The sequence below is a fragment of the Amia ocellicauda genome, chromosome 12 (genome assembly GCF_036373705.1).
Source record: "Amia ocellicauda isolate fAmiCal2 chromosome 12, fAmiCal2.hap1, whole genome shotgun sequence".
Classification (NCBI taxonomy): Eukaryota; Metazoa; Chordata; class Actinopteri; order Amiiformes; family Amiidae; genus Amia; species Amia ocellicauda.
The window spans coordinates 38,771,025-38,794,413 of record NC_089861.1 but is presented as its reverse complement, the minus strand read 5'-3'; the positions used below and the strand labels follow the sequence as shown (position 1 = coordinate 38,794,413).

Below are 23,389 nucleotides of genomic sequence, written 5' to 3'. Positions count from 1 at the left end.
GCCCACTCCGACTCCGGCCAGTCGCAACACTGGGCAGTGCGCTTGAAGATGGTAAGAAAAGCCTCCGGGTCATGAAGTGAGCACTGACTCCGGTGGTACTCGATCCCACAACCTTTGAATGACCACTGCCCTTTTCACTAAAAGTCCAACGCGCTATCCATTGCGCCACAGAGCATGCCTACTGATGATGGGGCATCTCAGCGTGCTTGTACAAGTAGCATTTACAGATGTGTTTTTTTAATCGCTCTCTCTGATATAGAGACGAAAGGAAATGATGGGTTCTTCTTTTAGATAATACGACTCATGTTGACTTGACTGTGAGGGAAAGTTTTTGTCAGGCACACTGTCTGTGTGTTTGTCTGTCTATCTGTGGCTGTCTGTGTGTCTGTGGCAGTCTGTGCTTGTGGCTGTCTGTGTGTGTGTCTGTGGCTGGACCGATGGGGCTGATTGGAAACATCATCGACCTGGGTTTCTCTTCATCACAGATACATCTTTCGCTGCCCACATGCCCGAATTGCTTTTCAGCTGGATCACAGCCTCGCCCCAGGTGGGCAAAACCTCCAAAAGTGGTACAAACTCATCCACGTATTCCAGTGTTTCCGAGAAAGCTTGGCATAGTGAGTGAGAAAGTCAACCCTGACAGTGTGGCGACAGATGAGAAGCCACGGAATTGATGCACTCTGTGATGTCATAGAAGTCAGCTGTGAGAGAGTTCTGAGATGTCATCGCTGAACTGGCAGTGAAGGGAGAGGGAGAGGAAGGCAAAGCATGTACATGGCTTCTCTCGCTGACTGGGCAAGATTGGATTAATGAGAGAGTGCAAGGACGGAAATGCAGTTGTTTTCTCGAAGAGTGTAGAAGAGTTTTCTGGTCTCCTGATGGAGGCGTGGGTTCAAATACCACTTCTGACAGACTGATTTATAGCATGACCAATGCTAGGAATTGCAAAAGTGTTCTTTTATTTTCTGACATTAAGCTGTTGGTCACCTCGACTCGGTTGCATAAGTGTTGAAAGTCACGGATTCCCGCAATTCTGTGGCCTCATTCTCAAGGCTATCTTCTATAATACACCTCTCAAAAAAATAAGGGAACACGTAATCATCACAGCATAACACCAAGTCAATTACACTTCAGGCATATCAATCTGTACAGTTAAGAATCCAAAGCGGTGGTGAATCACTCTCTCCTTTTTTGGTGCAAATTAAAGTGACAGCAGGTGCACCGGAGAGAGGCAACTGCAAGACAACCCCAAAAAGGGAATGGTTTTGCAGGTGGTGGCCACAGACGATTGCTCTCTCCTTATCCTTCCTGACTGATTCTTCTCTAGTTTTGCCTTTTGCTAGTGTCCTTGTCACTACTGGTATTATGAGGCGCTCCCTGCAGCCCATTCAGGTTGCACAGGTAGTCCAGCTCCTCCAGTATGGCACATCCATACGTGCCGTCTGAAGAAAGTTTGCTGTGTCTCCCAGTACAGTCTCAAAAGCATGGAGGTGGGAGAGTTACGAATTATGCAATGTACGGTGAAGATCTTGAGGTTTCCTAGATTTTGATCACGGAGATCCGATGTGTGATTTAAGTGTTCCCGCAGTTTTCTTGATCAGTATATAATCTCGCGGTGGACGTATACATCCTCTCAGAATGGCCGAGTGGTCTAATTTGCCAGACTTAAGGTGTTGTTCCCTTGAAGAGTGTAGAAGGGTTTTCTGGTCTCCTGATGGAGGCGTGGGTTCAAATCCCACTACTGACAGATTGATTTATAGCATCACCAATGCTAGGAATTGCAAAAGTGTTCTTTTCACACTTGTGTGTAATGCATTTTGCAGCCAAATTACATAAACATGAGGAAATGCCTGGCAGAGAGACTCCTTTTGATGGCCGGTTAGCTCAGTTGGTTAGAGCGTGGTGCTAATAACGCCAAGGTCTTGGGTTCGATCCCCACATCGGCCAAGACCGATCGTAGGTGCTCATCCGTCTAGTTCGAGTCCTGTTTTTTGAATGTTTGACATGAAACTCCCTGAAGGCAAGCGTAGTAGTGCACTTAAGCAGTGGTAGGATCCACAAGACTTCATCAAGCCGTGTCAAAGTCGGCCATCTACATGCACACGGGAAAATGTCCTTTCGCCGCTTTGCTTTTCTCAGAACACTTCATTTGCATTCTGTCCTCTGATAGTTTCAACTCGTGGGCTCCTGCCAATTCCTTATTACACAGACTTGGAGAGGGAAGCAATGCCAGTGGCTTCAAGAATCAACGCAAGTTTCATGAATGGCACATCTAAGCCATGGTGCCAACCAGACATTGAGCTGTTGGTCACCTCGACTCGGTTGCATAAGTGTTGAAAGTCACAGATTCCCGCAATTCTGTGGCCGCATTCTCAAGGCTATCTTCTATAATACACCTCTCAAAAAAATAAGGGAACAAGTAATCATCACAGCATAATACCAAGTCAGTTACAGTTCAGGCATATTAATCTGTACAGTTAGGAAGCCTAAGCGGTTGTGAATCACTGTCTCTTGTTTTGGTGCAAATGAAAGTGACAGCAGGTGCACCGGAGATAGGCAACAGCAAGACAACCCCAAAAAGGGAATGGTTTTGCAGGTAGTGGCCACAGACGATTGCTCTCTCCTTATGCTTCCTGACTGATTCTTCTCTAGTTTTGCCTTTTGCTAGTGTCCTTGTCACTACTGGAATTATGAGGTGCTCCTTGCAGCCCATTCAGGTTGCACAGGTAGTCCAGCTCCTCCAGTATGGCACATTCATCCGTGCTATCAGAAGAACCAGAAGGACCAGTATCTGCTTTTTTGTGCGAGGAGGAACAGGAGGAGCATTGCCTGAGCCCTCCAAAATGACCTCCAGCAGTCTACTGGTGTGCATGTTTCTGACTAAACTGTCAGAAACAGACTCTATGAGGGTGGCACGAGGGCCCGTCATCCTCTAGTGGGACCTGTGCTCACAGCCCAGCACCGTGCAGCTCGATTGGTATTCGTGAAAGAGTGTGGAGGCACCGTGGTGAACGTTATTCTGTCTGCAACATCATCCAGCATGATCGGTTTGGCTGCTGGTTTGGAGAGAAACACAAAGTGCCCTCTGTGTATTCACTATGCAACCATCAACAACTCTGACCTGGTCATATATATGTCCCAGGGCATCATCCTGTGTCTGGTCCATAGCGAAATCGGAAACCCGGTTGAAGGCGGGATCCAGTGTCGGGCCTTCCACTGGAAGAAGGAGAGAGGAGGTGAGTCCCAGAACTCGTTCCTTCCCCTGGGTCCAACAGGGTACTGTTGGCTGCTACACGACTGGAGTCAGAGGGAAGGCTGTCCCTGCCCCTCTCATCACCTGCAGTCACTAATGGTGATCGGTCCCCAGAGACATGTCCCAATTGTGCCCCAGCCAAATCAGACAATGAGAGCCTAGGATCTTTAATATTGGACAGAAATTCAGAGCCTCTGGGTCGTCCTCCGGTCCCATCTTTGGAATCTGCAGACCTGCCCAAGCCGGGTTTGCTGCGGTAAACAGCAGGGTTAGGTGCAGGAGCTGGTACTTGAAGTTGCTGGACAAGCGTCTCGAGAGTTTGTTGTTTTTGAGCCTGCAGCTTCACCACTGGGGCCAACAACTGTTCCACTGGAGACGCCTCCATAGCTGTCCTTCCGGGTACAGAGTTCAGGGTAAGTATGTCACAAAGCTTCCCCACATTGGCCACCAAATGTAAATGCCGGACACAATAAACGGAGAGAGTCTCGGGTTCCGGCGGTGTCCGAGCTTTATTGGGGTTCACAATAGTCCAACAGAAAAAAACACAAAAAGGGGAAAACAAGGCAAAACCAGCACACAAAACATCCACACAAACAGGGTGCTCCGGGCAGTCACAATAAAGTCTCCCTCGGGGAAGGAGAGGGATTAAATAGATGAAGCACACCTGCCAATGACGTCACAGTCGCCTCAGTGATCATTGCCTGCAGCCGTGAGCTCACAAGCTGTCTGCGAAGCAGCGGACAACACGGCTGCAACACATGAGCACCTAATTAGTGTGCGTCAGCAGCAGCCATGCCGTGACAGACAGCGTCCTGCCAAAATCACAATAAGATGTATAAAAGTACAGAAAAACAAAATGTAATAAACTATAAATGATCTTTAATACATAGAACTAAAGAAAATAGGTTTAGTGTTTACAGATTCCTTTTTGGAAATACAATGACATGCATTACAAATGAGTATTTACATTTTATTTACAGCTGGTGCTCATGTGTCACTGTGCCCCTCAGGCTGTGGCAGGCGGTGACATATTGGGCAGCCAGGGAGGCTGTGTGTCCCTCCTCCAGGAGGACTGACCATTTTTATTTTTTCTCAGTTTTGTCAAAGGTAGGGTGGCATTCATTATTTTGTTAAGGAATGTGTCCCTTATTTTGGGCATATTTATTGCATTGCAGGAGGAAGTGCAACTCTCTCTCTCTGTCTCTTTCTCTCTCTGTGTGCGTCCGTCTGTCACTGGAGGCGTTTGTCGTCCCCGTCCAGTGACACCCTCTTAACTCCCCCGGCCCCCTGGAGCGTGACCTACAGCCGAAGGGAGCGCCTGAGGGCTGGTTGGAAGCATCTTGGACTCGGGTTCCTCTTCATCACCAGAAGGGGGAGCCGGAGTAGATTCCTGCAGAGATTGACACTTGTTTTTTTGTTTCAGCAGAAACAGTGCGGAGGCGACCCAAATCCTGCTGGGGGGAGGTGTTTAAAAAAAAAAAGTTTTATCTTCTTCATAATGACATTATCCTTCAAGAAAAGACAAAGGGCATCAGATGATCAATACGTTAATACATCTCTTATAATCTCTCTTTAAAATACCAACTATTACAATGTTAACCATACATAAACAAAACAACCTATGCTTTTGTTTTTAATGTTGCTAGATCTCACAGTGATAAAATAAGGAAGATATGGTTTAACCAAAAAAGTTGATAAAACATTTCTTGGCAGAGCGCAAACAGAGGACATGTAAATAGGCTGACATTAAATTAAAGATAAGATTCTAAATAAGCTATCTTTTCTCTTCAGTCATGATGAGGAAAAATTGATAACTTGAATAATTTCATTCAGAATGACAAAGTTGCTCAATGTAAGCGCATTTTTCAGAGTAACGTTAGCACAGCTTCCTACAAATTGTCTGATAGATAAGATTAAAAAAGAAATCAGCTATCGGCTATGTTACAAATGAGAATTATACTATTAATATTGTACATTTATGATCATTATGTTTGTAGTTTGGATATGTCGATAATATATTTGACAGTAAATGGGTTTTATACGGTGTGTCCAAAAAAACTAAACAAAAACCCATCCCAATTTGCGTTACATGATCGGGACCACTCCGTGGACCACAGTGCCGAGGTCCGGACCACTCAGTCGCTGTGGTCCAGACCTTGGACCAAAAAATGTTACAACCCCTACTGCTCCGCTGTGTCAGTTGTTTCTGTAACTGAATCACAAAACTGGGTTTTGATGTGCTCCCCACGTGCGTGTTTACAACGTCACTGAAGAAAAAAAACATCGAATCTGGAACACTGACGAGAATTGGAAGAAGCCGTGGCTGTGGCTAACTGTGTCTGTGAGTAGTATAGATGGCAGCATCACTTATTTTGACAGCCGGAAGTCCCGCCCTCCCTATGTACCTTTGAACTGGAACTCCTCTCTCCTTCCCAGCACCCCCCTGGGTTACTCTTTGACCCTCCCTCCTTATGTACCATTGAACCGGAACTCCTCTCTCCTTCCCAGCACCCCCCTGGGTTACCATTTGACCCTCCCTTGTCAGCCATCTTGGATGATATCGGCCATTTTGACTGATATCGGCCATTTGTAAGGTCATAGGTCATCTGGTAAGATGGTAGCCATTTTGTTAGGGTGACATCCATCATGGTGAATGTCCAAGGGCACCTCACACTGCTGGTGTGGAGGTGTAATGTTTAATAGCATAAACTGTGTTTTTAAGGTTATATTGTTTTATGATACTGTTTAAGTAAATAAAAAGAGAATAAGAAAAGTTTTAAATACATATATATATTTAAAGTTATATTGTTTTATGCTACTATTTTAGTAAATAAAAAGAGAATAAAAGTTTTAAATACAGATATATATATATAATCAATAGGTTATATTGTTTTATGATACTGTTTTAGTAAATAAAAAGAGTATAAGAAAAGAAAAGTTTTATATTTTATTTTAGGTTATAATGTTTTATGATTTGTTTTAGTAAATTAAAAAATAAGAAAAATAAAAGTTGTATATACACATATATATTTTATTTTAGATTATGTTTGATTATACTGTTTTAGTAAATTAAAAAATAAGAAAAATAAACGTTTTATATATATTTAAGGTTACACTGTTTTATGATACTGTTTTAGTAAATTAAAAAGAAAAATTAATATTTACCCAGAGTGGGATTTGAACCCACATGTGTTTTTAGTTTATATGTTTTATGATTAGGGTTAGGATGATACTATGTTTGCAAAATAAAAAGGTAAGAAAAAATCGATTAAGAAATGTATAGACTTACATATATTGCATGTCATTACATATATATTTAAGCAAACACAGATAAACACACATACCTATATCTCTTTAGTTTATATTTATCAATAGACAATAGAGAACAACAGTGAAATATATAGAATTATATCTGTTCATTTTGACCAGCACTGTACTTATTATATTTGTTACATTAGTGAATGCTCAAACGTAGCCTTAACATGTATCATATTTAAGAATATACTGCATTTCATTCCATTACACACACACACACACACAAACATATATATATCTTGTTAGGTTTTATTTATCAATAGACACTAAAGACATGCACACCACTTTTCTTAGAGAGACACAGTGAAGCACTATTTGTGAATACTCATATGTAATAAATAATATATGTATATATGATTTGTTTGTGCTCAAATGTATAGAATTAATAAAATACACACACACACACACAATGGTGACTTTTATTGTGGCAAACAAGCATTTTACAACATGGAACATAGTCAGAAGTAGAAAAAGATACTCCATGAAATGTTGTATAGATACTTGTAATCATTAATTTCTGGTTCACAACACCAACATTGGACAGAAACAAACACTGACCTGTACGGAGTAATGTCATTTCCAGCATATTCCATATATATTCTATTCAGTCTTTCACTCTTGGCTTCTTTTTCAAAGTTATACCAGGTTCTGGCGACAAAGTACATCAGGTATCTATTGTAAATAAAGTGAGAAACACTTAAGTTTCTATTCCTTTGGAAATACCTTATTTTTCAAACCTACAAATACATGGTGACAACTGCAAGCATGACACACATACAAAACACAGAAATAGGGACCACACTGCAAGGATATAATAAGCACAAATGGTATTTTACTGCAAATTTTAAGTTTTGTAAAATTATTTATGTAACTTCTAGGAGTAATCTGCAAACTACATAGTGAAAATGCAGTCAGTCTTCAGGAAACACACACAGCAGACTGAAATAAGCACAACGTCATATTTATATGAACCAAAACTGCATTCTACTAAACCCTGAAACTCTGAAAAATCACTACAAACTCTATGTTTTGTAAAATGGCTTATTTCACAGACACAGAAACAAATAGGCTCACCCTCAACATATTCCAACACTTACAAAAATTATGATGTAAACTTAAAGGTTTACCAGTAGTACAGGGGTATTATTAATCTATTCATGCAACTTTTAGACACTTGTCTAATACAGAGCTAACAACTGCATTGATAGCGGGTAGCAGGGCTTTGACAATGCTGTGCGGTGGGGTTTAAAATGACTTTGTAGGCCAGGGCTTTAAAACCTTACCCCATTGTAACATTTTCAAATTAGCCTCCAACCCCTAAAATACTAAGACATGTTTTTTGTATCATATGTATCATGTTGTTATACTATGTACATTAATGTGGTTTATAATTTTGATTTAATTTGACATAATTTTATCATATTTTTAATTACAAATTCATATATATAAATAACAAATACTATATAATAATAGTAATAATAATGCAAAAACATATTAAGCAATCATATTTTTACTTACATAATAATATATTTAAAATAACAATATAATAATTTAATAATAATAATAATAATAATAATAATAATAATAATAATAATAATAATAATTTAAAAACATATTAAACAAAACTCACCCTGACTTTGTCACAACCTCAGGATGGGGAACCTCTGCTGTAGACCCTCATCCACTCTGTCAACAGTTTGTAGGTGACATGTGCAGAAACATGAAAACTCAGTCTTGGTGGGGTGTTTCTGTCCAGTGGTCTGATCTGATACAACTTTCTACTACATTTCATATTCTATTAAAATATAACAAATTAGTAGTTCATAAAAAAGTGCTCCTGCTACTCTTATGAGTGTCTCTACAGCCCCTCATTGCTCCCTTGCATTACAGAGCATGACACGTGCTCTTCACATTGAAATTCACATTCATGTTGATGTAGGACTCGTCAACACAAAACTGTACAAAAATACATGAAATACATAAACAATACAAACATTAAGAACAGAAACCACTTTCAATCTGACATTTCACAGTATAGAAATTAAATAAGTTTGAATTACCTCATGGTTTTCCTCAGGCTCGGAGCCAGGCCCCATGTTGCCATCAGTGTCAGAAGCTGAGCGCTCTGTGTAAGATTCAGAATAACGTTCAGCTGTGTGCGGTGGAGAGGGGAAATGGAGATGCAGAGCAGGCAGAGTGTCTGTGAGACGGGTTTCTGTCCTGCTTGTCCTGCAGAGCCTCTCTTATCTGAAATGGCACTGGACACAACCAAAGCAGCAACGTCCCACAGGCAACAGGTCCTTAAGAGAGAACACTGTCAAATTTAACATTCAATAAAAGTCCACAGTTTTGACCATTTTCAGTTGAATTAATCCTCCGCATCAAATGCATTGAGACCATACACAGCTTTCAGATGCCTTGTACTTTAAGATATGTTGTATATTTAGGCTACCCTGTTATTGCTTGAATAAAATGTTATTTTATGAGAGCAGTAAGAAAAAGGGGGAACAAAGATATATAATTCAATTAATAATTTTAAGCACTCTTGCTATTAGAAATAACTAAGATGAAGGCCTAAACTGGCTATCTAGTAACTGTTTAAAAATAAATGGTTTTCCGTGAGTGTGCTAAAGAAATGAACTTCTCATTTCTGTCATTACAGTGAACTAACTGGAATACGTACAGCATACACCTAACAATTGCTAAGAATTAAATGCTTTTCTTTATGAAATGTAAGATTAGTGCTCAAAATAATTAGACATCTATATTTCTAACTGGGCTTGATTATGTTGACTGTTTATGGCTGTGCTTTGCCATTAATTCCAGTTTTCACCTTGTTCTCTATGGGTTGGTTTCAGAGCATGATTAGCACTAGTTTAAGTACATTACTCAGAATATGTCACTCACCATTTTTTGGTATACAAAATGATTTAGCCTGAAGGACAATAAAGCATTGGTATATAGTACTATACTAGGCTAGCAAAAGTAATTTACCCATGTACATAAACAACCTACAGTCTGAATTCAACCTTCTTGGCTCTGACTCACATGTACCAACTTTTAAAATCTCAATTTGACTTACTAGTAAAAGTTACAAAGTGAGAGGGATTTAACCATAGACAAAGAACGATAGGTTGCATATGCAACCCCGGTTATCTGAGAAAAGAAGGACTGCCCAAGGGGGAGGGGTTTTCAGCGTGCATCGCTGGAACGCATCGAAGACTTTTGTCTATCAAAGCTGCCATTGGCCCTTGTGCCCGTCACTCAAACAGGACCCTTCCACTTCCTGTTTGTATAAAAGGTGACGTCTGCACAAGGACTTCCTCTTTTTGCCGGGAGCTTGAACTCCCGCGCGAGCTTGCAACCCTTGGGCAGTGCTTGTTTTCTCAGATAACCGGGGTTTTATACGCAACCTATCGTTATCTTTCGAGTCAGAAGCACTGCCCAAGGGGGAGGTGTTACAGTATAACCAAACCGTCGCAAGGGAGGAGGCAGCGAGCTGGTAAGAGAGCCTGCCCCGAGGCGAACCTACTAGGAGCCGTACCAACTCTATGATAGAACCACAGGGGCCCCTTGGGCCACATCTGGGCTGCTCAGACGCGAAGACCACAGTCACGCTGAACTGGGAAGAAATAAGCAATGGTGTATCCACAGGCAACAAGACCTTGTGCCTACCATGAAGCCTAGTAATAGCAGTCTCCTGCTCTACTAGCAGGGCTAGGAGCAGGGCCAATACCCAGACCACACCATATAAGCACAGGTCGCAGTCCGTTGAGCCCGTGCTCAACATACAGCGGGCTACCCAGACTAGATAGCCACTGCTGGATAGTTCAATTACGAATAATGGAACTATATACACAGTGGACCAACAAGAACCAACTCAAGTGCCTTCCGCTGGACACCGCAGCAGTGGCCTCAGCACTAGCATAGCTAGGGCGGGGCCACAGACTGCTGGCAAAGGAACTATATACATAGCGAAGCACGAGTGCCCTCGCTAACAACAGGAGCAGTTGTCCATTCTAAACTTAATAAGGAGCGGACAAGCTCAACTGTATATTCTAAAGAACTATATACACTGCGGGGCGCAGGAGCCAGTTCATGCACCACACACATGACACAGGAGCAGGATACCCACTGCGGAAGCTAGCGGCAACAGATGCTCTAATGATGTCAATAAATGAACTATATACACAGCGGGGCACAAGAGCAAACTCAAAGCCTACTGCTGAATACAGCAGCAGCGGCCCTCAGCACAGCTAGTATAGCTAGGGAGGGGCCAAGGCCTGCTGACAAAGGAACTATGTACAATGGCGGGGTACACGTGTAAAAAACACATGCACTCCCACCTATAGAATGAACTGTATACAAGTCACAGTCCGGTAGGAAGGGATAACGGTTCTGCATTGCTTTTCCCAAGCATGCTCAACAGGGGCAGACAGGGATAGAAAAGCCAGGAGCCAGTGCCTAACAGGCTACTGCGACTCAGCTGAAGCCAACACCGGATTCCCAATAGAAGGAACTGGGCCCGTCACGCCAGCCTGTACAACCGAACAAAGGTGTGTGGCAAGACCCAACTCGCAGCCGCACAGATGTCTGCCAGTGGGGCGCCTTGGAAAAAGGGCCCACGACGTGGCTACACCTTGAGTCGAGTAGGCCACCAGGTGTTCAGGCACTGGGGCTCCAGTTGACTCATAAGCCGTGGTAATGGTGTCCACAATCCAGTGCGAGAGGCGCTGCTTTGAAAGCGCCCGGCCACAAACAATTGGTCCGAACATCGAATGTCCTTGGTGCGCTTCAAATAGCACCTGAGAGCCCGCAGCAGGTCAACAGGTGTAGCCTACTCTCCTCCTCCGAAGAGAAGGGTGGAGGATGGAAAGCCATCAACTCAATAGGCCTGTTGATATGGAAAGGAGACAGCACCTTCGGGAGGAATGCAGGATTAGGTCAAAGTGTAACCCTGGAACCATCTCCTGCAAAACGGACACACACAGGGTGAACAGACAGGGCATGTGACTCGCTGACGTGATTGCCAGCAAAAATGCCGTCTTCAGTGACGCAAACCTTAAGTCATATGACTGCAAGTGCTCAAATGGGGCCTTAGAAAGCGTGTCCAGCACTACATTAAGGCGCCATGCGGGCAAAGAAGGAGCGTGGGTAGGCCTCTGCCTACGTGCACCTTTCAGAAACTGCGCTGCTAAAAAATGAGGGTCCGGAGGCTCGCCATCAATCCTGACATGACATGAGGAGAGGGCGGCTAAATAAACCTTGAGCAGCCAGTAGGGCACAGATCTGGTCCATCTTGGTGCAGTATCTCGCCCCCTGTCTTTCAGGACGTGACTAGGACCCCGCGGGTCCGGTCCCTGACAGAGGGGGCAGATCACGTCACCACTCCAAGCCGGTAGCATGCGGTGGCCACACGTGGCACAGCAGCGGGGACGGGAGGAGGAGGAACGGGGTCTCTCCATACCGTCAATACCACGCTCGATATTGTTATTTTATATATATTATTTTGTAAGTAAAAATATGATTGCTTAATATGTTTTTGCATTATTATGACTATTATTATATAGTATTTGTTATTTATATATATGAATTTGTAATTAAAAATATGATAAAATTATGTCAAATTAAATCAAAATTATAAACCACATTAATGTACATAGTAATACAACATGATACATATGATACAAAAAAACATGTCTTAGTATTTTAGGGGTTGGAGGCTAATTTGAAAATGTTAAAATGGGGTAAGGTTTTGAAGCCCTGGCCTACAAAGTCATTTTAAACCCCACCGCACAGCATTGTCAAAGCCCTGCTACCCGCTATCAATGCAGTTGTTAGCTCTGTAGTAGACAAGTGTCTAAAAGTTGCATGAATAGATTAATAATACCCCTGTACTACTGGTAAACCTTTAAGTTTACATCATAACAAGTGTTGGAATATGTTGAGGGTGAGCCTATTTGTTTCTGTGTCTGTGAAATAAGCCATTTTACAAAACACAGAGTTTGTAGTGATTTTTCAGAGTTTCAGGGTTTAGTAGAATGCAGTTTTGGTTCATATAAATATGACGTTGTGCTTATTTCAGTCTGCTGTGTGTGTTTCCTGAAGACTGATTGCATTTTCACTATGTAGTTTGCAGATTACTCCTAGAAGTTATATAAATAATTTTACAAAACTTAAAATTTGCAGTAAAATACTATTTGTGCTTATTATATCCTTTCAATGTGGTCCCTATTTCTGTGTTTTGTATGTGTGTCATGCTTGCAGTTGTCACCATGTATTTGTAGGTTTGAAAAATAAGGTATTTCCAAAGGAATAGAAACTTAAGTGTTTCTCACTTTATTTACAATAGATACCTGATGTACTTTGTCACCAGAACCTGGTATAACTTTGAAAAAGAAGCCAAGAGTGAAAGACTGAATAGAATATATATGGAATATGCTGGAAATGACATTACTCTGTACAGGTCAGTGTTTCTTTCTGTCCAATGTTGGTGTTGTGAACAAGAAATTAATGATTACAAGTATCTATAAAACATTTCATGGAGTATCTTTTTCTACTTCTGACTATGTTCCATGTTGTAAAATGCTTGTTTGTCACAATAAAAGTCACCATTGTGTGTGTGTGTGTGTGTGTGTGTGTGTATTTTATTAATTCTATACATTAAAGCACAAACAAATCATATATACATATATTATTTATTACATATGAGTATTCACAAATAGTGCTTCACTGTGTCTCTCTAAGAAAAGTGGTGTGCATGTCTTTAGTGTCTATTGATAAATAAAACCTAACAAGATATATATATATGTTTGTGTGTGTGTGTGTGTGTGTGTGTGTAATGGAATGAAATGCAGTATATTCTTAAATATGATACATGTTAAGGCTACGTTTGAGCATTCACTAATGTAACAAATATAATAAGTACAGTGCTGGACAAAATGTACAGATATAATTCTATACATTTCACTGTTGTTCTCTATTGTCTATTGATAAATATAAACTAAAGAGATATAGGTATGTGTGTTTATCTGTGTTTGCTTAAATATATATGTAATGACATGCAATATATGTAAGTCTATACATTTCTTAATTGATTTTTTCTTACCTTTTTATTTTGCAAACACAGTATCATCCTAAGCCTAATCATAAAACATATAAACTAAAAACACATGTGGGTTCAAATCCCACTCTGAGTAAATATTCATATTTCTTTTTAATTTACTAAAACAGTATCATAAAACATTGTAACCTTAAATATATATAAAACGTTTATTTTTCTTATTTTTTAATTTACTAAAACAGTATAATCAAACATAATCTAAAATAAAATATATATGTGTATTTACAACTTTTATTTTTCTTAAATGTATACAATATAATCTTGTATATATATAAAACTTTTATTTTTCTTATTTTTTAATTTACTAAAACAAATCATAAAACATTTTAACCTAAAATAAAATATAAAACTTTTATTATCTTATTCTCTATATAACCTTAAATATATATATATATATATATATTTAAAATTTTTCTTATTTTTTAATTTACTAAAACAGTTTCATAAAACAATATAACCTAATATATATATATAACTTTTCTTATTCTTTTTATTTACTAAAACAGTATCATAAAACAATATAATCTTATATATATATATATATATATATATATATATATATATATATATATATATATATATATGTATGTATTTAAAACTTCTATTTTCTTATTCTCTATATAAACTCATATATATATATATATATATATATTTATATATATATATATATATATATATATATATATATATATATATATATATATATATTTAAAATGTTTCTTATTTTTTAATTTACCAAAACAGTTTCATAAAACAATATAACCTATATATATATATATAACTTTTCTTATTCTTTTTATTTACTTAAACAGTATCATAAAACATTATAACCTAAAATATATAAAACTTTTATTTTCTTATTTCTTAATTTTCCAACACAGTATCATGAAAACAATATAACCTTAAAAACACAGTTTACGCTATTAAACGTTACATCTCCACACCAGCAGGGTGAGGTGCACTTGGACACTCACCATGATGGATGTCACCCTAACAAAATGGCTACCATCTTACCAGATGACCTATGACCTTACAAATGGCCGATATCAGCCAAGATGGCTGACATCCAAAATAGCCGATATCATCCAAGATGGCTGACAAGGGAGGGTCAAATGGTAACCCAAGGGGGGTGCTGGGAAGGAGAGAGGAGTTCCCGTTCAAAGGTTCATAGGGAGGGCGGGACTTCCAGCTGTCAAAATAAGTGATGCCGCCATCTATACTACTTCTGTGGCTGTCTGTGGCTGGACCGGAGGGTTGGACCTGGGTTTCTCTTCATTACGAATACATCTTTCGCTGCCCAGGTGCCCACATGCCTGACCTGCTTTTCAGCTGGATCACAGCTCCGCCCCAGCAGGGTAGAGCATCCAAAAATGGTACAAACTCATCCACGTATTGCAGTGTTTCCGGGAGAGCTGGCATACTGAGCGAGAAAGTCAACACTGACAGTGTGGCGAGAGACATAATGTATGTGCTCTGTAATGTCATTGCTGTCAGGTGAGAGATTTCTATGATGTCATCGCTGATATAGCAGTGAAGTGAGAGGAAGAGGAAGGGATAGCACGTGTGTGGGCTCACTGGCTGCCTCAGCTAGAATGGGTGAATGAGAGAGTGCAGGAACGGAATGCAGGAAATATACAATTGTATGTGACAGGCCGCTGTCTGTCACGGCACGGCTGCTGCTGACGTCTGCTGATGAGGTGCTCATGTGCCACAGCTGTGTTGTCACTCCCTCGCTAACAGGCTGTGGACTCACGGTTGCGGGCAATGAGCACCGAGGCGATTGTGACGTCAGTGGCAGCTGTGCCTTCTCTATTTAATCCCTCTCCTTCCCAGATGGAGGCAGCTAACCCGCTGAGAAGGAGGACTGACACTCCCAACCCTGACTGCCCGGAGCACCCTGTTTTGTGTGGATGTTTCGTTTTGGTTGTTTTTACCCCTTGTATTTTGTCCCGTTTACCCTGTGAACCACAATAAAGCCCGGACACCAACGGAACCAGAGATTCTCTCCATCCCTGTGTCTGGCTTTTACATTGTATTATGCATATTCTGAATCGATTTGTAATGTATATTCATGATTTATTGATTGAAAGAGTTCTGTTTCTTCTGGCTAAACTTGTTTGCACATTGAATATTGAATTGTAGTGTCTGTGTGTGTGTGTGTGTGTGTGTGTGTGTGTGTCACTAGAAGTCCAGCACACTATCCATTGTGGCACAGAACCACAAAACTGTACGACGAAGATACTCTTCTGCATGCCTGCAGATGACCGGGCGTCTCAGCGTGATTTGACAAGTAGCATTTACAGTTGTGTTTTTTAAATCCCTGTCTCGCTGATTTTGAGACGGATGGAAATGATGGGTTCTTCTATTTGGTAAAATGGCTTTGCTCACTCGAGAGGCAGCCAGGTTAAGCGGGCAATAATGCACAAGTAGCTCTGTCTTGCGAATCTTGGAACTGTCCATTGGACGTACACGGCGTCAGTCGTCAAGAAATGTCAAACAAGGAATGCCCACAACGATGGTGGGATAGAAAGCCACGGGTGCAAAATACAACGGCTTAGTAGTCCATGGCCTTAAGTACAAGGCCACCTGATCCAGCTGTTCCCGGAGATGCAACTGACACGGAGGGGGACTGGTACAGTGACAGTGGCTAGGAAAAGAAGCAGCGTATGAGGTCTTGATAGTCAAGCAAGGATTTGGGACAAAGTTGGCATTCCAGAAAAGTAAGAAGTGAAGGCATCAGCGAGGCACTTGACTGCAAGATACCTCTGGCTGTCACGAGGAAGCCCAGCAAGCTCTAAGTTTCATGAAGTGAGCACTGACTCTGGTGGGACTCAAACCCACAACCTTTGAATGACCACTGCCCTTTTCACTAGAAGTCCAACGCGCTATCCATTGCGCCACAGAGCCACACAAGACATTTGTCACCATACTGTTCTGCACGCCTACTGATGACGGGGCATCTCAGCGTGCTTGTAGAAGTAGCATTTTCAGATGTGTTTTTTAATCCCTGTCTCGCTGATATTGACACAAAAGGAAATGATGGGTTCTTCTTTTAGATAATGCGGCTCATGTTGACTTGACTGTGAGGGGAAGTATTTGTCAAGCACACTGTCTGTGTCTGTCTGGCTGTCTGTGTGTGTCTGTGCTTGTGTGTGTGTGTCTCTGTGTGTGATGTGGGACAGTGCCCTGTCTGAGTGCCAAATATATTATATTCCCACCATTGTTGCAGCAAGATTGTGTAACCCATATATGAATTTAAGCTTTGTGAATGGCTCCGGAGAGGACAGGTACAGTAGTTCTGTGCAGGTGATTTTTAGAAACACATTTTCATCCAAGGACATAGAAAGAACATAATGTAAGACACAGGAGACGTGTGTGTTAAAGTTTGAGGTACCTCATTACCATCATCTAGTTGCCCAGAAACCAAAGGGAGTCCTCTTGTATATGATAGCAAGTTCTTTAGAAAAACTTTAGATGTGTCTTGCCCAGTGACCATCTCCGGAGCGCTTCGTTGTAGCTCAATAAACTTTTTTGGTATTATTTCAGTTAAATCAGGTCCTGATTATTCCTTGTCCGCCTGTTTATTGAGGGAGTAAAATTTGTCCCTATAAGTGCGTCTGTGTCTGTGTCTCTGTGTGTGTGTGTCTGTGGAGGGTTGACATTTTTGATATCCATAACATCAGAGCAGATGAGCTGAACATGTTTCTCATTATGCACACTGGGCACACTATATTGAATAGCGATAACACTACACACATATGAACACCAAATTATTGCTGAATCTATAGTTATGTTAACTCTGAAAATGATAAAATGATCATCTGAAACACACAACAATAAAGCAACGAACATCATTCCACAAAGCAAAGCGAGCACATACAAGGATACTGTAAATTGTAACTGTATGCATACACTAATGTACAAGCACAATGACCATGAACTCAGACCCAATTCTTGGTGGGGGGGGTTTAAGACTAGAAAAGTCACTGGTGCCATCACTGGTATACATTGATTACAGATCGGGCCCTGTGTTCAGTGTGGCCACTGCTACCTACCTACATACCAGAGGAGGCTGGTGCATAGAGGTGCGAGAGAGCAGTTCTGGATCAAACACACCTGCTGCTGCGCTCTGCTCTCCAATGCGCACTGCAGGTCAGTCTCAGGACCAGACAGTGTGCAGTAAGTTGACCATTGAAATACTCTTGCTGTGCTGGATTTTATTTCTGCTATGACACTGACAATTTGATGAATGGTGATAGCTAGTTTAGGGTTACCATACATCAGAGGAGGCTGGTCCACAGAGGCAGAGGAGGTTGCTCCTCCTCTATCTTTGAGTGTTTAGCTGTTACTGTTTCTTCAGTTATATTTGTACTATATTACCTTGTTATAGTGTTAAAATGTATTTTCATTTAATAGTGTGGTTTTTCAAAGTAAATACTTTTTATATACATTAATCATATTAACTAAAACAAATATGATTTTCTTTTTAGTAAAAATAATACTAATCGTTAATGTTATTTATTGTTTGTTATTGATTGTTAAAAAAATATGTTTTAGCTCACAAGTTTTTGTGTTCTTTTCTTGGTAAATCATTTTAGCACCTTTTTGCCATGTATTGAACAAATAAGTGCTGTTTTTTATTTGACCTATTTGTATATATTTGCACAGTATATAATGTTACATAAGGGTCCAGGGATTGAATGTTACACTCATAACTTATTGTTCAGACATTAATACATAGATTTTGTTTTGCATGTAAATACTTGTTTGACGTCATAACACTTTGTTGTAAAAGGTACTTCTTAACATACAGTGTTAAAGATGCATTCTAGTGATGTTGGGGGGAGTTGTGTACCCATTCTCTCCAGTCAGGCATTTTCTTTATTTTTGCATATTAAGGGGACCCTATTTTGTTCACTAATACCATTCCCTCTTGCACTGAACACATGCTCAAGGAATGTGTCCATATTGAAGCACTTTTGGGGGTGGAAAAGTTGTCTGTATTGTCTTGTGTTCATGGCAAGAAGGCATCACCGTTGTCTATTGTGTTCATTTTAAAATACATTTGTCACTAGCAAATGGTAGCAAATATGGTGGTACATTAATGCTGGATTGTTATGAATAGCCCAGCTTATCCTTGTAATTTGCTTCAATCTTGACTTACAAACTGAGTTTTTAAAACCAATTTTAAAAGCATGCCCCCAGACCCCCCTAGCAGACCTCTCTGTAATAATCATGGCCTCCTTATGGCCCCCGCCCCATTTTCAAAATCCTAGAATCAGTGAAATGATTTTTGTCCTGTTTTTCATGTTGTACAGAATTGATTTCTTATTATCATGGTTGTACAGTAAACTGTCCAATTTGTTAATTCGGGACCGTTTAGCCTGGAGCTTAGGCTCACTCATATCTTCCTCTTGAAAGTGGCGACTGCAGACGATAGTATGAGGGGTTATGCTGAACTGCTCACACCAAATATTTTGTATCCACTTTTTGAGAGTATCTTCCATGGTAGGGAAAGTATGAAAAGAAAGCTCAACACGCAGTTGAACTAGAGGAAGCCTCACGCAGCGGGACATCTGATACCCCACTCCCCCGCTGTTATTGTGAAAATGGTGCGGTCGAAACACTTGGCCAGTCAGATGTGCGGAACACACTGATGTGCATTTTGCAGCTCAGCAAAGCGGAAACTGACTAGCGAGTCAAAATGCCTCACCAAAGGCAAAAATCAGGGGACAGAGAGGAAAAGGAATCGAAAGAAGCAGAGAGGCAATGGCCACATTTCTTGCAAGGCATGAACACCAGGTATGATAGGCGAAGCTGAACATGGCAAAAGTGAGGAGCTGGTAGACTCGCAAATAAAACGTCAGCTAGAAAGCTTAACCTTTAAGTAACGTTAGCACATTCACTTCACTAGATAAGAAAAAAAAACACTGCTTCACTGGCCATGAGAAGGGCTGTGTACCAACCCGGTATTAAACGGGCCCCGGTGCTAAATGATTAAAGACTGTAGTATTGATGAGCTCCGACGTTACGGTTCTTTTGAACGTGTCGGTGTCATTGGAAATCACGCAGCTGCAGCCGCTGCTCTGCTCTGTCGGACTGACACACACACACACACACACACACACACACACACTATGGCAGGGATGGCGAACCCGTAATGCAACATCTGAATTTCAGTGTGAATACATACACAATAAAATAGCACCCTTCCCAGTAGCTAGAAATACCACGCATTAGGCTGCTATGGGTTAGATCATGGGTTTTCAAACCGGTCCTGGAGTACCCCCTGCCCTGCTGGTTTTTGTTCCAATTTAGGTTTTAATTACTTAATTGAATGGTATATTGCTTTGTTAGGTCAATTAAGGATTCAATTAAGCAATTTAAGACCTCAGTTGCAGTGAACATTTTGTCAGGGTTCACATCGCAAAATGTGAGACAAATTCACCTCCATTTGCGATGTATTTTCTTCATCGATTCGCTGATTCTGCGATGCATTAAAATACGTTTTTCCGTCCCAAATCAAGCATCAAAAATGCGTATAAGCAATGCTGAGGTACCTCCCCTTTAAGATACGCATATTTTTTTTTTTTTATTGTGACGCCCGAGAGGCGGCCCGCACTCCGTGCCCTGTTACCCGAATCCCGTCCCTCATTGGCCAGCGGGTCTGTCACTCATACAGGGCAGGGCTGTAGCTTTCCAATTACACCAGACACGCCCATATCCGAGTACTTGGCTGCGCTGCGGGTTTGTGTGAGAACAAATAATCACCACTTTTGATAATTGGTAGACCAATTTAAGTTGCTAATCAAGCAACTCGTGTTGCTAAGCAAAATTATATTTGATTAGCATAACTACTATGCAAATTTGAGACAACAAAATGTACGCTGCAGTTGGAACAAAAACCAGCAGGGCAGGGGGTACTCCAGGACCGTTTTGAAAACCACTGGGTTAGACGATTGCACTGACTCCTTTTTTCACACGCAAAATTACATCGAGAGCAACAGACATGGATGGTCACTACTACTGAGTTCAGGCAATAATTACTATGCATGCTATTTAAAGTCGTTCACATTGTCTGGCAAACCCAGCGGATTGTACATCACGCATCACACTCCCCTCACACAGACGCACACAAAGAAAGATATAGAGAGACACAGAGAGAGACAGATAGAGAGAGAGAGAGCGCTACAGTAATTAACGGAGCACAAGAGGTGGCCGCCGAGGCCACACAAAACACGACAAAGTCAGCACAGTTTCCAAATCGACCCTATTATTTAAAATATATTCAAACTCGGCATTTACGTTTTCAAAGGAACACAATCTGCCGGTTGTCGTGGTTGGATCGATCCATAATAATGCTAACAATGTTCCAATTTACCAACTTACATAGCTAGCTAGCGTTAACTAATTTTACTCAGATCAGTGTAATGTGTGATGCGCTGCATCACTACACTGCATGCTCACGCAGCAATGACGCAGTGACACAAATGGAACTGGCTGGCACTTATTCTGCTCGGTGATATTCTTGGTTGTTCCATGGTGGTGCTAAAGTGGGGCTGTAGCCTAACCAAGCCATACCCCGCCGCCACCCCTGACGCTGTGCAAGATTTCTATGAGGGCAATTATTGCTGTGAGTGACCTAGACAGATGTCATCATGGGCAGACTCTCTCTATATATATTTTTTTTCACAATAATTCATATTGTCTTGTGCATCATAATAATTGTAACCAGGTGGCTGATGTGTACACTGTACCCTTGGCTAAATTACTGACCATGCCACTCGTTTCGCCCAAATAGTTTTAGATATAATGCGCACAACTCAGGTTTCCCCCTACAAGATCTTTTTAATCAAATAAAAGTAAGCAGAGACCGGAATAAATTGTACAAAATGTTTAACAGTTTATTACAAGCAAAAATCCAAGAATAAAAGCAGGATATGCAATAAACGATTCAATAATTATTCATCTTAAATGCCACAGGCGAACTGGGGTTAGTGAAGTAAAATAAACAAATAAACCACACTACAAACCAAACTCTAAATGTGAAAACAAATCGTGATCATTGTAACAACTCAACTCCAAAAAAGAAACCATTCAAATAAGAAACCCCAACTACCCGTTCACCAAGTGGCAATTAGACAGATGACTTTTAAAACTATTGTACGTTACAAATCATAATATAACAATAGTTTAAAGATGGATAAAAACAAAGAAAAAAATACATAAAATCCATTGTCAGCATGATTAAACAAAAGTTACCTAAAATGCAGTTTAAATCCAGTTACCTCGGGGAGGACAGGTATGCAGAGCAGCTTCCTTCATCCAAATCCTGTCACAGAAAGTTAGATGCGTTGGGAGCTGTGAACACAGGTGGGACTTGATAGGGGTGGGACACTTTCCTGGTTTTCTTCTATTTTTACCCCTGTCAGAGATCCCAGTTTAATACTAATGTCTAATCAGATTAATCTGTGTCCCAGTCTCCCTCTTTCATATGATATGCAAGTATTACTGATGTAACAAATATCATTTTATTTTCTAGAAAGGGGTGAGGTGACACATTAGCTGACTAAAGTAGGTAGAAACTTTTTTTTTTTAATCTATGTACTATTTGTCAATAATGAAGTCATGCTGGATTCCAAGACGTGTCTCAGGCTGCCCTCTGACAGAGAAGGACCTTATTAAGGGCATGTGTTGTGTGCAGGGTATTATTATTGTTGTATTGCTATGACCAGCAGTACATATTGTGATATTGTGGAGCAGTGTAGCACAGTCACTCAGAGATGGCTCACACTCTGGGCCCTCATTCACCACAGCCCAACACTATAATGGGGATCCCAGACTGACTGGTAGTGGCAAAATAAATCAGTTTTCTGTTGGTCTCAGTGTAGGATGTTGTTAATATACACTGCACTGCTGGGTTTACAGGTCACAGTGAGTGTCTCTCCTGGCTGAACAGATTTCACTGATGGAGTCTGAGTCACAGTATACTGTCCGCTGGATTCTGGAAACGAAGAATAAAAATAATGCTTACATATATATGTAATATACATGAAAACAATCTGATTTGATCTGTGAGTTTGATGTGTGCCTGTTTAGATATTACAAAGAAATACATACAAAATGGAAATAATAAAATCAAAATAATTCCCACCCTGAGTGCAGAGTGTCCAGATGAACATGGTGATGAAAGTCATTGTTGATGTGTATTGTGTTGGCATGAAGGGCAGCTGTCGGTCATGAAGTGTTAAACTCACAGGCTGTAAACACTCCCAGAGCACTGAAGCATGTGCTGCCGGTGCCAAGTGTCTCGTTGTCGGACCTGCTGCATGGATTCCCCAGATCACCGCTACCTGTCACCCCTGTCTCAAGTTTTGTGGTTTCCCTTCTAATAATTTCATTCTTTTCTTTCTTCAAATGTACTTAAACCAAGGAGTACAGTTTTTGAACCATTCAAGACGATTTTATTAATTTTCCTTTTTAAAAAAAAACTGGTGGTTCAGTTAATTTGCTACAGAAATTCGATACCCTCTCAGTAATGTTGTGTAGATTGCTAAATGGAGAGTCTTTGACAGCATAAACATATTAACTGTGTAGTGGTGCACCTCAACAGCTTAACAAGCTTTCCATTTCCATTTTCAAAATAAGAAGCAGAATGTGCTCACAGGGCTCCCCAATTATTGACATTTGAGGCCAGA

At 40.7% G+C, this 23,389-nt stretch overlaps 2 non-coding genes across 2 annotated transcripts; one reads left to right on the top strand and one right to left on the bottom strand.

Moving 5' to 3' along the window:
* Positions 1-1,873: 1,873 nt before the first annotated feature.
* On the top strand, positions 1,874-1,947 carry trnai-aau (transfer RNA isoleucine (anticodon AAU)). Its single transcript has one exon. It is a non-coding gene; the product is annotated as a tRNA-Ile (tRNA).
* A 14,560-nt stretch (positions 1,948-16,507) lies between these two features.
* Positions 16,508-16,598, bottom strand: trnar-ucu (transfer RNA arginine (anticodon UCU)). The gene is given in 2 exon segments: positions 16,508-16,543; positions 16,562-16,598. It is a non-coding gene; the product is annotated as a tRNA-Arg (tRNA).
* Between the last annotated feature and the right edge of the window lie 6,791 nt (positions 16,599-23,389).